Source organism: Peromyscus maniculatus, chromosome 20 (assembly GCF_049852395.1).
Source record: "Peromyscus maniculatus bairdii isolate BWxNUB_F1_BW_parent chromosome 20, HU_Pman_BW_mat_3.1, whole genome shotgun sequence".
NCBI lineage: Eukaryota > Metazoa > Chordata > Mammalia > Rodentia > Cricetidae > Peromyscus > Peromyscus maniculatus.
The window spans coordinates 22,276,419-22,287,515 of record NC_134871.1 but is presented as its reverse complement, the minus strand read 5'-3'; the positions used below and the strand labels follow the sequence as shown (position 1 = coordinate 22,287,515).

At 41.9% G+C, this 11,097-nt stretch overlaps 1 pseudogene; it reads right to left on the bottom strand.

Annotated features, from left to right (window-relative positions):
* Positions 1 to 262: 262 nt before the first annotated feature.
* On the bottom strand, positions 263 to 8,521 carry LOC102909421 (large ribosomal subunit protein uL6 pseudogene; annotated as a pseudogene).
* Between the last annotated feature and the right edge of the window lie 2,576 nt (positions 8,522 to 11,097).

The following is an 11,097-nucleotide window of genomic DNA, read 5'->3' as shown; positions in this document are numbered from 1 at the left end:
TTGCTAGAAATTTTGCTTCACTTTTGTTTGTTATAGACAGACACGTGCATCTAACACTAAAGTTCACTGTATTTCATTAATGTTTTCATTTGAAGCCAAAATGATTTGTAGCTTCAAAGTAGTAAACAGTAGAGGGTGTTGTTAGGGTGCATGGCCTTGCAATGAACTTTGAAAGTAAAGATATGAAATGAGTGTTCTTTTTTTTTTTTTTTTAATACAAGTCTTTTATTGTCCCAAAAGACAACCCAAATAGTACTTAAATTCAGGGTCTTGTTTCTGGAGCTGGGTAACTTAGGACTTTCTCATCAGCCTGCCACACTGTTCCCTTTTCAGACACCATCCAAAAACTTTCTCATATCCTTGTTTTTAGCTGTTGTGGCTTGCTGAATCAGAGCCGCTGAATTTGAAACAAGTTCAATATCATTCCCTTCAAGAATTAATTCATCTTTCTGGGCTTGAGAGACAGAACAAGCAGTGCTTGTCTGCATCCAAACCCTGCGGATGTGTTTTTCACCCATGAAATTTCAGACTTCAACCAAAGGCCCATTCTCCTGAGTAACAATGTTGATGGGGAAGTGAGCACACACAGACCTCATCCTGTAGGAGAAGCCCAGTGTAACGCCCTTGATCATGTTCTGAACGGGACTGCAGATGGTGCCGACAGTGGCCAGTTCCTTTCTGTTACACCACCATTTGTCAACCCGGAGTCGCTTCTTCTTCCCAAGGAGACTCAGCTCTATATTGATGTGGCTGAAGTCCCTCCGGAGGAGGGTTCCTCTGGGGCTCTTCACAATGACTGTGCACCCCTTCAGAGTGATGTCCACATTTTCTGGAATGTCGACAGTCTGAATGCTGGGAATGGTCTTTATTCTCCCAGTAGATGGGGCAAAAAGGGCAGAGCATGTGTTCTTATATTGAAAGACAGCCAGGTGATTTATATTTTCATCGAATTGGTTTCTAAAAATTTGGAGAATAAGCTGACACCATCAAACTTTCCATAAATGTTACTGTTAATTTTAAATGACCTTTCTGAATTTTTTTAATTGTTGTTCTTTTCTTTTCTTTCTTTCTTTCTTTCTTTCTTTTTTTTTTTTTTTTTTTTTTTTTTTTTTTTTTTTTTTTTTTTTTTGATCAGTACGTGCTTTTTTGGTCCAAATCAACACTAAAAGAGCAGGAGCAGACAATATGAAGATGATGCTAACATGGATGGTGTGCTGACACCCAAAAACCACCTATACTGGCTTTTATTGGCTTTGTCTTGTCTAGGGAGAGTGGACTTTTCAGTTCCCTCTTTGCATGTTGGTAAATTACAGGAGCACTGACTGCTACCAGCTCTTTTCATGACTGATCCTGAATTGGTAAAATATGAGGCACCTTCTCCTCCAATAGAATGCAATGTTTTTGGTGGGGGTACATGAGAGGACAGAATACACCCTCAGAACTGATTTGGGTCCTTGGGTTCCACACTCCAGTACTTTGGGGAACATGATTATTGGAGGAAACTATTACTATTGGTCACGACAACCCGATGAGACTTTGCAGTTGTCATGGTAATTGTGCATCTCTACTCTCACCCTGTCTCTGCTTTTGTAGACTTTGCCACAGGTCCACTCACAACACCGTCTATTGTCTACCAACATTGTGGATGAAAAGACATTTTTGAAGTCACAAATCTTTCAGAGGTCTCAAATGAAAACTTCGTTGAACCATGAAATTTGCTGTTATGTGTATGTGCATACATTCCTGTGTCTTGTTCTTCATAATATTTCACTAATTGATTACACCCATTCTACTACTGTGTAGTCTGAAGAGTCTTTGTTTTGTTTTTATTATTTTTTTATTAAAAGTCCCTGGTGTTAAATATAATGTTGCTAGTCAGAGGTGGGAGGTGGATCTTGAGTTTCTTGGGAGAAATGAAAAGTAGTAATAATGAGCAAGTAGACAGAGGCTAACAATTCCTCTTACATCTCTTCATTCAATCTTATATAAAACCTTAAAATGCTTTATATTGAAAAAAAACAGGAAGTAGAAACACAATGAATTTAATGTCTTGAGGATTATGCATCTGATAACTTGTAGTTTTGATGTGAACCTCCACGCTAGGCAGCAGTCCATAATAATTGACAATTCTGATGTCACTAGTGTAAGACTTGCATAAGAAAATGAACAGACAGAGGAGAGTCCTGTGCTATGAACACTTTAAATAAATGTTGATTCTCATTTCTTCTTTTATTTTGAGAATTTAGCCATCAGAAGAACACCATCTCAACATATGCTTAAAATGATGGCCTCTGTTAAAAGAGGTTCCTGTCTGAGTTTTACAAAAAGATACCATGATTTCCCCTCCCCCTTTTTGGAAACAAATTGCAGATGTTCGTAGGATTGACAAAGGAGCACACTGGATGCCCCTGGGTTTGTTCCAGAGCTTGAAAACCTTTGTGGAGCAAAATGCATGTCAAAGGGAGTTTTCCTCTCTTAAGTAGTGCCTATTCTAATCATAACCGTGGAAGGAAATTTAAATGCAAAAAGGTGAAAATTAAAAGAACTATAAATAACAACAAATGGCACCCTTGTAAATACAAAGCCACATTCACTCCCAGGATTGTTATGTCCACAAACTATTTGAACAACAGTTAATAAGCGCATTCCTGGTGAAAGAAAATGCTAACTGATGTTTCATCTGACTGCTCCCTTTGTTGAGCGTGTTCAGAAACGGAGAGCTGGGAGATAGGGATTTCTGCGCTCTTTGCATTCAGATGAGTCCATGTGCCCACCAAAGAAAATGAAGAGTTTTCAACTTCCCCAAATATTCCTTTGCTAATATTCATCTCTGTCAAAAGATAATAGCACGCTTTGCTTGGATTAGCTGAACATCCATCTACTTTCCTTGATGGCTTCCCTTTCTCTCCAGTCCCCTACTGAGACAGCCCACATCATGGGTCACAGGCCACTGGAACTTGGCCTTTCCTGCTGTTTATCAGGCTTGTGTTTAGGAAATCATGGGCTAAACCAGGGGCAGCAAAGAGGACCACTTTGACTGTTCTATAGCAAGGGAAGGCCAGGGAGTTATTGGCCTGATTTCTACCCTATCCTCTACTTTCATAACTGCAAAGAGGTCAACACAATAGGACTAAGCAACTGGGCTTGAGGGTAGATGCAGTGTTCGGGTCCTAGAGGTTATAGGTAGTCACATATTCTATATTGGATAAGGTGTCTCTTCTCTCCTCTTCCTTCCCCTCCATTTTATTATTGTTCTGAACAAATAGCACTAGCTTAAGTTATATTATTTATATGAAAATAAACAGTTTTCAGTGGTTGGCCACATGGACATGCCATACAGTGCCTAAAACTAGCACAGAGGATATACTGAAATTTGTAAATTTTTTTGGATTTTTGATTATGTGGTTTCAAATTGGTGCTAGGACAGTTACTGTATTATGTGATCATGTCATCTAGTTTTCCTAAATCTTATTCAGTTCACATATAAAAGAGAGGTAAATAAAACCTTTTTTATGAGTTGTTATGAAAATTCAGCAAAATTCAGGCTGATGAAAGGCTTGGCACAGAGGCTACTCAGGAAAACTCGGGGCATATGCCCCCTTGGATCACGTGACTTTATAGGGAAAGGAAAAAACCAGTCATTCGGATGTAGAATGCATTGCAAGTTTACAAGTTAATCATACAAAATAACCTGTTTTCTCTAATCTAGAAAAATAAGTAGCCAGAAGAAAACCTATGTCTTCTAATAACCACAGTTTACTGAATACTTAATGTATTTATGAGGACCAAATTAAAAGCCTTCCCAAAGATGTACATTATCCAAATGAATCTTTCTGGTTGCCCGCTTTGTTTTATAAATGAGGACACTAAGGATCATGGTCAGTGCTTTGCTAAGAATATGCAGGATTCCTTCTGTAGCCTTCTCTTACATTTTTACATTCATGCTAATTACACCGTGTACAAAGGAGTTCCACGTATGTTTACAAAACAAACCCTTACTATACTTCTGTAATTACGAAGTCTGCCACTAAATTACTGTTTCATGTGTTTGTGTTTCAATTATTAACTGTGGCGGCGTATAACTAAGCTGAAAACATGTCATTTCTATGATAATAAGTGAACGCAATTAGCAGCGTATCTATTCCTCACACAAAATATATTCATTTGCATTCTGTCTCTTTGTATTATTTAACTGTATTTAGGCCAAGTCATGTCATTTCTATGTTAGCCTTTTTTTTTCCATCTAGAGAACTCTGTCTTATATTATAAGTGTTTTTATGTTGTCTAAATAAACAGAAGCAGGAGGGGTGATGAACCCGGGCAAATACTTCACTCCCTCGGTCATTTTCTGGTTCTCCTCTTAGAGCTCCCACTTAATGAGATGTGCAGTGATTGCTTTCAAACTCATGTGCATATAATATATCTTTTCAAATAAATTATATGATTTTTAATCACCAAATCTAGACTCCTGAGCGGTAAGCCAAGTCTCTTTACTACTTGTAAGCCACGGGCAAATGGGAACACAGCTCCGTAACTGTCTGCTGCATCCACTTTATATTAACCAGGATTCTTTGGAGGATATGTAATGGAAATGCAGCTTAAAATAGTATAAGCAAACATGGATTAATGTAGGGAACTTAGGGAATGAGAAAAACTCAAAAACAAGAATGCAGCTGAACCAAGGAATGAATTGAGCTCAGAAACACAAAATTCAGCCAGTGTGGCACATCCCTGTGTTTTCTGAGTGTCTGTCCCATTCTCTTCTTCCTCTGCCCTCTGATTTATTCTGCTTTGGCTTGCCATTCATCCACAGACACAGACATGGTGGTGTCGCCTTATTCTTATGTGGCAGCTCCCCCCCCCCCTTTTTAAATCTTACATATTGACCACACATTTCTGATTCTGAGACTACGTTACTAGAAATCAGAGGTCTCCTCAGGTAATCCTAGCCACCACTCATGCCCATGCACTCAAATCAACAGTGTACGGGAAAGCAAAAAAAAAAAAAAAAAAAAAAGTTTCTAGAAATCGACTACTTAATATTGGTTAGCTTTTCACATTAGGTAGAAATCAAACATGCTATGATAGTACAAGCAAGGACAAGGGTTCCAATAACTGGTAAAATAACAATGGCCACTACGGAGTTGTCAGCCTCAGTCAAGGCACTGTGGGAGAAGCCTTAAAGCATAACCAAAATTAAACTGCACAATGCTATAAGGTGGAAATGTGATTATCCCATCCAACAGTAACATTATGCCAGCATTATTGCATGATGAAAAGAAGGCTTAGGAAGGGCAAAAGCCATCTCAAACTTGCTCAGCCCTGAAGAGCTAGATACATTCTGGGGATTCTAAAACTGCAAAACTCATGCTTCTAGCCTCTAAAGTTTACATTTGCAGGCTGGTGTGATGGCTTAGCAGGTGGATGTGCTTGCCTTGGTGACCTGAATTAAATACCCAGAACCGGTGTAAAGGCAGGAGGGGACCAACCCCGAAGGCTGTCCTCGGACTACCAAACAGCTACATATGTATGTACATGCATCTATGAGTGTGTGTGTGTGTGTGTGTGTGTGTGTGTGTGTGTGTGTGTGTTGACATGCATATGCTCTCTCTCACACACAGAGAATAATAACTACAAATAAAATAAAAAACCAGAGTTTATAATTGTCTTTGATTGCCATAGTGTGTCCTATGTCTAGAACTTGAGGGTCAATTCCTGAAAACCAAGCATTCAGAAACTTCCGTTACCATGCTGTGATGGATTAAGATTAATTGACAGTTGAAACAATTACGTAAGTTACAAGGGAGTCATAAATGCAGCAGCAATTGTCTCAGGTAGGTGTTAGGCACCGGTTGCCTAGTGAGGGTCTCCTTTGGATTGTATCTTCCTTGCCACGTTTCTTTCTGATGCCAACTTCTATGCTTTGCGTATGATTGGTATCAATTTAAAAGCTAGATAACACTGCTGTTTGCTTTCCTTTTTCAGATACAGTCTCCCTGTGAGGCTGAGCTTCTGCCTCCACTGGGGTTATGAGTGTGTGTCATCACAGGCAATTGTTTGTTCTTTCTAGAATCTCAGCCTTAGGGTTTTTGGAATCTCTTGATTAATGTAACTTATTTCAGTATTTAAATAATATTTAATGCAGGAGTGTTACAGGAATTTGTTTAATCATGAATAGACAGATGAAAGAATAGATCCCCTTATGCTTTTTTAATACAAGCACTTCTGTGTGTGAGTGCATAATTTTAGCAGTAGGCATATAGATAGATGACAGATGATAGAATACACACACACACACACACACACACACACACACACACACACACACGGAGATAGGTAGGTAGGTAGGTAGATATATACTATGCATTTTTATCCTTATTAGAGAAGCCAAAGTGTTCTCCAAACGGCACACTGTATTGTACTCTCTCATCAGTGCATGGGTCCCTCTTTGTGTACAACTTTATTAACATAAATGCTGCTACAATTAATGGTGTTTGTCAATGCAATGTGTTGGAACAACAGCTTGCTTTTTAATACTACTTTTTTGATAACTAGCATGATAAGCATTTGGGTTGTTCATCAAATATGCCTGGCTGCACACCTTCTGGCTTGATGGGTAATATTAGTTTTGGCCACAGTATAATTTACTGAAGAGGAGCTTTAAAATCTCTTTCTCTTTGTGATAATGATTAGTAATATTTGTGGGATAGTTCCTATAAGTATCTGGGACCTCATCTGATTTGCAAGGGAATATCGAAAATGAGTGAGTAAGAGCAATCTTTGACTTAGCAAATATTGCTTTATGTGATCAATTGCTATAGGTTGCTATTTATGTTTCCTCACCCATAGTTTTGTATGTATTCTTTGTCCAGTTACTATCTTGGATCAGCTTCTGCCTGATGATTTGGAAGGGTTTTAAAACTTTCAAAGGGTTAATTCCTTATATTTCTTAAGGGTGTTCTTCATGCAGTAGTTTTGCTTATGTCTTTTATTATACAGATGTTTGCTATTTTATGTCATTAAGCATATCAATGTAATCTTTTATCATGTGTGTTGTTCAAGAAATCCTTTTTGTCATGATTCTTTAAAGGTAGTCTCTAATATTTTCTTTTAGTTGTTTTAAGATTATGTATTTCACATTTAGATCTTTGCGTATCTTTGAACTTTTGGGGGCTTTAAAAATATTGTGTGTATTGCAAATACTACTAATTCCTGGACCTGGACCTTGTTCTGCCTAAGTTCCCTGCAGCTGCAGAGGACTCCTGCATGCTGCCTGTCTCTGCAGCCCTTAGTCTCTGCACTTCTCTTGTCTACTTGGGAGTACCCTGAGACAAATCAAGCGCCAGACCCCGCTCAGGTTTGGGTATGCCATGTAGCTGTCTGCTTCATGTCGGAGGTGAACTTCTTGAGGCATGTGATGTAAAGGCAAAGTGAAACAGCAGGATATTTTAGGTCAGGAGGTTTACAAGAATGTGGATGTGGAAACAATAGAATGTTCTAGGGCAGTAGTTCTCAGTCTTCCTAATGCTGCAACCCGTTAATATAGTTTCTCAGGTTGTGGTGTCCCCCAACCATAAAGTTATTTCATTGCTACTTCATAACTGTAATTTTGACACTGTTATGAATTGCAATGTAAATATCTTATATGTGATCACCAAAGGGGGTCTAGACCCACAGGTTGAGAAGCTCTGTTCTAGGGGCATATGAAGCATTCCATTCTGTAGGAAAGCTCCGAAATATGGAAAGAAAACAACTTGAAATGTCTCCAAGAAGTCCCTGAAACCAGGCAGATTCCCTAGGCCCCACCTTCCCAAGAGTACACAAGCAGTAAAAATACCTGGAGTCCCTCTCAGATCAGCCAAGCAGCATGGAAGAAGAAGCAGACACCAGCTGAATTGCCAAGGAGAAACAGAGCAGCTGGGCTGTCTGGAAGAGGCTCAGACCAACCCAGCTCCCTGGAAATTACACTCTACAATCCGCTGAGCTGCCTGCAAGCTGTGTACACCAAACTCCAGGTTCCTAGCTTTTGTGAGTAAGGGGCTTTGAGTAATTCAGCTCCTGCAAATAACCCCTAACCAATGTTCCTGTGAGTAACCTCAATAAAACTCATTGGTTCACCGAGTCGGACTTTGTGGTATCTGTTCTTTGGTTCTCATCAGTTCCTTATCTGGGGTGAGTAGGTGTGTGTGTGTTGTGTTGTGTTGTGTTGTGTTGTGTTGTGTTGTGTTTCCCAAGGCAAAGTCTGTCACACAATACAGTAATAATGGCCTTGAGTAAATCAATGGCTAAGTGTTAGTTTTCCCTCCCCGGGGAAAATCTTGAGGATGCCACTTATTTTCTTTAAATGTCCTATGAGGATTAAGTCTCACTAGCTGTTATCTGCTCGTTCAGTTTGTTTCTTCTCATACTTTTGATTGACTTTTCTCTCTGCCCTTCTCACTCTCTTCTCTTACACTTCCTCACTTGAACCTCCAGTGATCCAAACAACGAACTTCTTGCACCAGTTGGAAAAAAGAATCATCTTGGCGTTGTACAAAGAAACATGTGGAACAAAACAAAAGTAGCCTGGCAAGGGAATTTCATTTTCCTCAGGTTATATCTGATCTATATATTTTATTTATTTATTTATCTATTTACTTATTAGTAAAATTTCCTTTTTTTATTCTCAATGTTTTTCACATCATGCATCTCCATTCCATTCATTTCCAGTTACTTTGTAGCTGCCCTCTGCCCTTCCAAATCCACCCCCCAAATAAAATAAAATAAAATTTAAGAGAAAAAAAAAGAAAAGAAAAAAGGAAACTTCTCCTCATGGAAGCTGTAGTGTGACATGGTGAGTCATTCAGTAAACCCTTTTATCCATACATCTTTACTTGCAAATGTTCATGGCAGAGAGTCATTGGTCTGGTTTGAGGCCTCTGGTTTCTGCTACACTATCTACCCTGGGCCCTCACTGGGACTCCTCTTGGATATCCTGTTGTTGTCCTGAGTCTTGGATATCCTTCAGCTTTGGGTCTGCAGGACCAGCCTCTTCATGTGCTCCAACAGATCATAAATGGAGTGGATGTTGGGGTGGACCAACTCATAACCCTGGTTCTGGGCCTGGGTAGTTGCAGGGTTGGTCAGCCCGCCAGCTCTCCCTTGTCTTTACCACCAGGGTGAGTTCTTCAGCATTGCCCTGGCTAGTTCACTCCCTGCAGAGATAAGCAAGGGCCAGGGCCAGTTCTGCTTTCACAGCTTCAGGGGTGGTTCTCCCACACCTGCATCATCAGGACCAGCTCTACTGTGCTGCCCAGGCAAGGTGTAGGGGCAACTCTCCCGAGTACTGTAGCTGGTGAGGGGCAGGTGTAGCATGAATTAATAAAAACAAACCTGGAGCCAGGTATTGGGGTGAATGCTTGAAGATCAGAGAAGCAGAACAAGCCACAGCTTCCTCACTTCGCCAGTTCCTCAGCTGGTCTTCTTTCCTCAGACCAGAAGCCTCTGAGTCTTCATCTAAATGGATCTCAGCTGAACTGCTACTAAAAGCCTAAAAGCTTAACCAGGCTCTAGTTCCTGGTATTCATGCCTTGTATACCTTTCTGCTTTCTGCCACCACTTCCTGGGATCAAAGGCTCTTGTTCCCATGCCTGGCTGTTTCCAGTGTGGCCTTGAACTTACAGAGATTCAGACAGATCCTGCCTTTGGAATGTTAGGTTTAAGGGCATGTGTGCCACCATTTTCTGTCCTCTTTATCTAGTGGTTGTTCTGTTCTCTGACCCCAGATAAGTATATTAGGGTGCACAATATTTTGGGGAACACAATATCACCGCAGGCAGGGGCAGATCTCCTGCTCTTATGAACTTATGAACTACCTACCACAGGCTTTGAGGGGCTGGGGGGGCATTTCTCCCCCCCCCACCATATGGCAGATGAGGGGCAGGGCCAGATCTCCTATGCTCATACTCTTGGGGCGGTTCACCTGCATCCCTGTCAACAGGGACAGCTCTGCTGTGCTGCCTGCGCAAAGAGCAGGGCCTAAGGGGGAGGGTCAGTTCCCTCGTCTGTCACAGGTGGTGAGGGGTATGGGGATAAGGGGGGGGGCATCTCTCCCCTGCCCACACCACCACATGGCAGACAAGTAGTGGGGACAACTCTCCCATGGTCACAACTTTGGGCCTGGCCCATCCACATCTCCTCAACAGGGTTGGTTCCTTTGTGTTGCCCTGGCAAGGTGCAGGGCCTGTTCTCCCAAGTGCTGCAGTTTGTGGGGGTCAGGGACAGATCTCTCATTCTAATGACCACTAAGGTAGTTCTGCCACCTGCTTCAGGCATAGAGGGGTGTAGAGAGGGAGGGCCTCTCTCTCCTGCCCATGCTGCCGTAGGGCAGATGTGGTGCAGGGGCTGCTTTCCCAAGCGTTGCAACTGCTAAAGGGGAGGGTCAATTCCCTTGCCAGTTGGATACGGTAGGGGCAAGGGGGAGAGGTCTTCTTTCCCTACCCCCACCAACATGATGCAGATGAGGGAGGTGGTTCCACTGATGCCCTTCTCACACCCTCAGGGCTGGTTCACCCAAGCCCCTGTCGACAGGGTCAACTCTGCTGTGCTGCCCAGGCAGGGTACAGGGCCTGTTCCAACCCAAGTGCTGAAGCTGGTGAGGGGTTGGGTCAGGTCCCCCACCGGTTGAAGGGCCAAGGGGAGAAGGGCATCTTTCCCTCATCCATGCTACCACATGGCAGATAAGTGACCTGCTCTCCTATCTCACGCCCTCAGGACCAGCTTCACCCATGCCCCTATGAACAGGGTAAGCTCTATTGTGATGCTCGGGTGAGATATAGGGACATTCCTCTTGAGGTGTCAGCTGGTGAGTGGCAGGACCAACTCTGTATAGCCCTATCCTCTTGGTCTTTGGTGGTATCTGTAACTTCAGACATCAACACAGACCATGGCTGCATCAGGACCGTGAACCCAGACATGGACTCTGGCAGCAGCCAAAGTTCAGGTATTACCATGGCTCTTGGTGGCAATAAAGCCACCCACCTCAGCCTGCTCCTCAGCTCTTTCACCTCTTCAGATATGCCTCTGTCAACAAGAAATGAACTGTTCTCTCTCTCCCAT